This window comes from Limulus polyphemus, unplaced genomic scaffold (assembly GCF_000517525.1).
Source record: "Limulus polyphemus unplaced genomic scaffold, Limulus_polyphemus-2.1.2 Scaffold173, whole genome shotgun sequence".
Lineage (NCBI taxonomy): Eukaryota > Metazoa > Arthropoda > Merostomata > Xiphosura > Limulidae > Limulus > Limulus polyphemus.
The window spans coordinates 406,082-413,423 of NW_013665783.1; the positions used below are offsets into that span (position 1 = coordinate 406,082).

Here is a 7,342-nt window from a genome sequence, read left to right on the forward strand (position 1 = left end):
GTTAAATATGTTAAATATAATATAATGTTAAATATAATATAATGTTAAATATGTTAAATATAATATAATGTTAAATATGTTAAATATAATATAATGTTAAATATGTTAAATATAATGAACAAATTGACTTCAGCGTTAATTACTACGGATTAATTAAACATTGGCCATTCAACCATATCCCGAACAATTATACTTTGCGATATTTTGATATGTTAAATATAATGGACAAATTGACTTCAACGTTAATTACAGCGGATTAAACATTGGCCATTCAACCATATCCCGAACAATTATACTTTTTAGTTAAATCTTTTACATCATCTATAGTAATGAGTATTTTTTTGGATAATATTACAGTGAAAGCATGGAGTATTTTCAATGTGTACGTCACCTTAAGTGACGCATGAGCAAAATGGCCACTTAGCGTTCAGGCATAGACAATTATAATTTTTTATCACTGACCAGAGAGAGGGAGAAGCTAATTAGGTAAATTCGGCATTATAAGGATTTGGGTCAGCTTTGAACTGAATAACGGGACTGACTGCAACTTTTATAGCATCATGGCACGAACCTTGGATCTTTCAATCCACAATCCTGTATGTCGGTACTAGGCCACGCCCAACCCTCCAATGAACTAACAGTGTTGTCGTAGTTTCGAAAACTACTCGTAGAATTAAAATACATACCGCCCGGCATGGCCATGTGGTTAGGGAGCTCGACTCGCAATCTGCGGGTTCGAATCCCCGTCCCACTAAACATGCTCGCCGTTTCAGCCGTGGGGGCGTTATAAGTGACGTTGGTAAAAGAGTAGACCAAGAGTTGGCGGTGGGTGACTTCCTTCTAGTCTTACACTGCTAGATTAGGGACGGCTAGCGCAGATAGCCCTCGTGTAGCTTTGTACGAAATTAACAAACAAACAGTTAATATATATATATACAACCCAACGTAAAAATATTGCAATCAAAATGCGATCGATCTCCATTAAAAATTTCGTATTCGCAGTGAACAATGACGTAGAATTATGATTTCAATTAATTTGAACTGATTCGATTTTTTTTTCTTCTTAGAAACAAATATTTATATTTACTTTCACTATGTTAATAAATTGCTAAACACTTCTTTCAAAATTAGTTCTCCTGCGGGCCATTTTATGTAATTCAAAAGCAAACTTACCACACCAGGGAGCCACTAGTGTCTTAGCAGTAAGTAAGACGGTAAAAATTGGGTTTCGATACCGTGGTGGGCAAAATACAGAAAGCTCATTGTGTAGCATTGAGCTTAACAACAACCAAAACCCACTAGGGGATAAAAGCATTTTTCTTCTTACACTAATACATTTGCAAGATAAAAATACCACATTTGTGCAAGCCATCCAGAATGTAACGGCCTAAAGGATCTACAAGTGATTGCAAATAAAATCATCTCACTTTACGTCTTTCCTCTCTTCCATACCTTCAAAAGATTGCTTCGACTTTGCCCGTATTTATGACATCTACGCTTGAACGTTAAGACTCGTATTTTGTTCTTTTCAATTTTTTTTAGTAAGGCTTTCATTTCAAATATAAATTCTCGCATGTAAACACTCAAAACACAGTTTAACATTATTTATGTTCCGAAGTAATCAAAAACCTAAAAAAAAACAAAAACAAAAAGAAAACGGAATATTTCCATTGATTAAAGTTATACATGTATTATAATAACCCTGAATATGAATAACGTATTTATGATTATCTAACGAAAGCTACTGATTGGCTGCATTTGCTTCCTTGAATGGTATATTGATAACTAATGTTTTAGCTATTACAATTCACTTACGATAACATTACAATTTATTTTTTACGTTAATCAGAAAGTTATGTATGAATTTTGTATTTAATTGTATTTCACCTTTATTAACTTAAAGAATAGAGTGTGATGGTTCCAAAAACGCCCAGAACAACTTTTACGGTCTTTCCAATGAAACATATTATATTTCCTGAGGGTATTCACACTTTATTTTTCAAGCTTTCGTGCGATTACGTACACAATATTTAATCAACAATCGTTAAAGTACGAATATAAATGGATATATATTATTTACATTTAGATGAAATCTAAATACGAAGGAGTATTTTTTTTTGTAGTAATCACTCATTATTACTTTTTATTATCATAACAACTTTTCAAAACAAGATTGAAATAGTAGTTTATAAAACATTATTTGGAAAACTAAATTCCCAGTTCACGGTCTAGCTTAAAGATTAGTGTGGAATACAATCACGATGTTATGCATAATGATGTATTAAACAACAATTGTAAAACTGATATAGAATATCATTTTAAATTTCTTATTAAGCCTAATTCTAAACAAGATTTATTTCAAATAGTTTATAAAACGTTATTTGGAAAACTATATTCCCAGTTCACGGTCTATTTGAAATAAATCTTGTTTAGAATTAGGCTTAATAAGAAATTTAAAATGATATTCTATATCAGTTTTACAATTGTTGTTTAATACATCATTATGAATAACATCGTGATTGTATTCCACAGTAATCTTTAAGCTATTTCAATTGTAGTTCAGTTTACGGCATTTGGAGTAGATGGCGTTTTTCAAATGTTTACTGAATAATAAAAGTATGATAATAATAATAATTTGGTATCTTACTCGTACTTGCCAAGTTCATTGAACACTTTAGTTTTTGAAATTTTTCCTACAATATGTACAATATTTTTGAAAGTAAATCTGGGCACAGCGTATAAGATAATTCTGCAAACACCAATACATTTATTCTTTTCAACACTTTAACATTTTTTTTCAAACACTTGAAACAAAATCGGAAACTTCAGAATCCTTGTGCACGTGTCACATTTTAACTGAAGCCTGTAATTATATATATATATTATATATTGATAAAAGCTTGCTAAATGGGCGAACATAGCATTTTAGGAAAAGGTTTACTTCTCCTTGAACGAGCGAAATCAGTGTTTAGTAATGCGTGTTTAATGAAAGTGGACTGTTGTTTGAAGAATGAGCGGTCGGTCACATACATACGGGTGTCTCTTATCACATCAGTTAGTGGGATGATTGCTTTTGATGAATCCTGTATTAAGTATGATGATAATTATTAATATTAATTATTAATAATGAGAAGTGTAAAAAGTGAGTCAAGAACAATGAGAATGTTCATTCTTTATTTTACCGCTGAAATGAAACACGTGTTTATTGTATGTGAATACTTTAAATTGTATGCAAATATAGCTGTACAAACAAACGTACTATCATTTGTAGATGCTTTGATTTATAAAGGAAGTTTGGAAGTTTTATTTGTTACAAGTTAATAGAAAAGGAGAAGGCAAACAAGCATTACTTCTTAATTGAAACAAATCTATTAAGTAAGAACTATTGCTATGTTTTTTCTCGTAAATGTTCGTGTATGTGATTTAAAACCCTATGAAAATCCCTTATCTTTCTACACTCCTAGCATTATGTTATAAGAATACATGATTTATTCTATAAGCTAACGAAATATTTAACGCCTCGTTGTAGTTTTTACTAAGGTTTTGAGTACGTGAAGACTGAACTTATAAAGAAAGCACTGCTTGTTAGAATCCCCCGGTGGGTTACCGATACGTTTACGGATTTACATTCCGAAACAACAGATAGTCCAGTGTGACTTTGCCCTAAAACAAACACACAAACTACTTGTTAGATATAGCATGAAAATTAAAGGCTAAGTTTGTTTATGACAATTCATTTTTAATACAAGTATTAAAAACATTAAAGTAGAGTTAATAACGCCATATGTTTTTACAATTAACACTGTGTTGTCCATATGAAAAATATAAGTATATAGTAAGCAGACAAGAAATATGTAGCAATATTTCATCAACCTAAAGTTGTGAAAATAAATTGTCACTCCCAATGTCCTTATATATCAAGATTAAAAATTGGCAGTTTCTACATTAAATGCATTTGCACTGTAAATTTCAACGAGCACAAGATAAAAAACATATAATTTTAAAATAGTATACGCTGTTTTTAGTTATAAGATCTTGAACTCACACCGTTATTAGATTTATTTTGTAATGTTGGACGAGACATTCGCACGAGTGTAAAAAAATAAAATGTGCTAAAATCTGGTCAGACGAAAATACACGTGCATGTTAAAAACAACTTCACAGCTCCAAACTCGAAAACATTTTAGCCTTACTCGACTTAAAACAGAAGTTTAATAGTGTATTTTCATTCACAATAAGTAAGTTTTGCCATATTTTCACGATTCTACGCTAATGATTTGAAGAGTGTAACATTATTGCAGAAGAACCAGATACAAAGTTTTTCATTGTATATTTTCCACCTAAACTAAGTTTTCCCCAATTATAGGTCCATTGTAGAAAATTATATTAATTTTTTTAGTTTATTATCTAATTAATTATTTTGCTAGATAGTTTAATTAAAACCGCAAATTAAAGTACCGTTAATCGGCCATAAGAATCCGTTACTTCTATACAAGAGTTATTTTCAACAAAGCAGTTGTACGCCGATAATATATTTGGTATTTTCAACCTGAACAGTATCTTACGTAAGACACGAGCTAAACGACCATTTCAAAGATCCTTAAGGCTCAGATATAGCCATCTAACCAGAGGGAGGGCATTCAGTCAGCAGCACTCATAACCGAATATCGGAATTGACTGTCACAATTATAACGCGTCCATAGCTGAAAGTACCAAGTGTGTTCAGCGACATATCGTGGCTCGAATCTTGGACCGCTTGGATCGCTACTTCAATAATACGCACCTTTCTAGATATCATAGACAAAAATAGGTATACTGTAACCTATTTGTTGTTGTTTGTTATTAAGCACAAAGCTACACGAAGGGCTATCTGTGCTCTGCCCACCACGGGTATCGAAACCCGTTTTCTAGCGGTATAAGCCCGCAGACATACCGCTCTGCCACTGTAGCTTTGAAGAGAATATTCGTGAATATGTTTTGCAGTAGATTTTGTGTGTTTATATTGAAAAGGTTACTTCCTCTTCGTGTGTGCCAAGTATTCTAATGGAGGGTGAATAAGATTACTGTCACATTTCATTACGTTTCACTTCACCAAGGAACATAATGTAGTAACAAATGTCTTGAAACGATATCTACTATTCATCCTTTATAATTAAATTTTCATGTTTTACTTTATTTATCAAAGGCCTCAATAGATAATTCTTCCCACGTCTGGAATAACTGTGGTATATAGAGATATCTATGTATATATGAACATATATCAATATTACTAAAATTCTTTCTCAGAACAGAGAATCTTTTGGTTAGCATCAATTTGAAGAATGCCAAGACAATGTAAGTTTTTTAACACGATAACTCACTATCTTTTTTTCGCCTTTGTTCAGTAGTGGATAAAATCAGAATCCACGTGGTTATGTGTTGCATGTTAGCGTGTAGGCCTACAACGTGCGTGTTTAGAGAACCTTGATATAATTTTACGGAAACTGGTAGACAAATGCCCAGAGAAAAAAAGACTAAAGATAGACAAACGATTTAGTAGAGAGACCGCTCGTTCACAGTTTGAAAACATTGGGGTTGAATTGGCGGTGAATTTTAAGAAGTGTTAAAGAAATACTAGCTCAGCGATGTCAATAACAGGTTATGTTACATAAAGATATCACGTTGTGTAATCAAACTGTCACGTTGAATTTACACGTATATTAATGATGCGTGTTAAGTACGCTAAGGTGCTTCAGTCGAAGGTATGGTCAACATAACAGTAGCTGGATTTTAATGACTTCAACACAGAGACCGAAACACTGTCCACTCTTTAACTACAGGCAGATGCAATTCTTTTAATCTTCATAAAACTTGTTTAAAAATAGTCACTATTTTGTATGAACTGATAATAAAATAAGTGTTTTGTTTCAAATAAAAAACTTGTAGTTTATAAATGATTGGATTTATGTAATCATTATTTTTATTAAATTTACGTTACAGCTTTGGTGTGATGCATCACGGTATTTACGATACATCTTTTATTTTTGTCTAAATAACCACCTTAGTGACAAATAACGTCCTTAGCCACTCGACCGACAGGGCTTCCTCATTGGCTTACAAAACTGCTAGTTCTTCAACGTATTGCCGAAAGCTGCAGTCGTCGTTAAAGCCACTTAACGTTTTTTTTCCCCAATTCTCCAGTGGTTCTAATAGGCCTGTTTTTTTTTATTCGACAGTAGAGGATTCTACGTTAGCATTAAAGTGGTGTGTTTTCATTTCTTCCCTATGTCCGTATGTGAGCTGCATGGTAACTCTCTTCCTTGATCTCATTTCAAGAGTGAAATAATCCTAATCCCTTGGAGCGTCCTACTTATTTATATTTTTGAGTTATTTTGGTTTTGCTGTCATACTAAACCACTGATTGTCTTATATAGGCTAGTCGTGTAAAAATATAAGTCGCGCCAACTTCTTCTTTCACACACATTAAGAATAAATTCACAACAAATTTCTGTTAACCTGAAGGAAACCGCTCCTGACATCCCACAAAGACAAATTTAAATTCACTAGCACTTAGTACAAATCTTTAATTATTCGTACGACATTTGTAAGAATTGGTAATCCAGTTTGAATTTCAATTTCGTTTTAAAAATAACATCAGTGTCATGGCGTAGGCTTGAACACAATTCAACAAAATTAGAAGTGAAACCCCATCCTGGTTCGAGAGTAATTTGAGCTAGTAGTTTAAATATTTTAACACATCAATAAGTAAATCGAACAAAGTATACGATCATACCAATAGTCACCGGCATGGAAATTTCAGTGTTTGGTTATCTCCGACTTCTGATTAGTTGGGACAGATGCGTTAATTAAAAGCAATAAAATTTAATAAAATTAAATGCACATAGAAATTGTATATCCCAGATGTTATAAAATTAGAGCACTTCGGTATAACAATGCTTTGTTCTAAATATACTGATATCACAAAATTTACTATTTATGAATATTGAGGTATTTTTTAATTTTCCTATACATTAGAATACTTCGAATTTTATACCATACTGGCTTAGTTTTTACTCAACAATATGCGCTAAATCACCAAAGCAGTAGTTTATTCCCACATTTACAAAGTCCTGAAGTATTATTTCATTCTTTGTGAGTGCGTATTTGTTTTGACTTTACATTTTGTATTTTTAAACCCCATTTCTGTTCATTAGATGCGTGTAAAACAGTTGCAACAATGGTTTATTATGTGTTAGTTATAAACACAAAAGTTACATTTGCAGAATTTGTACCTGATGATGACAAAACCCTTGTCGAAACGTTGTACATTTGCTGTTGTGTTAAACTTATATTAAAGTTTTTC

General features: G+C 32.2%; 1 pseudogene; it reads left to right on the plus strand.

Annotated features, from left to right (window-relative positions):
• Positions 1-7,342, plus strand: part of LOC106478020 — an 83,803-nt pseudogene that overhangs the window by 6,999 nt on the left and 69,462 nt on the right.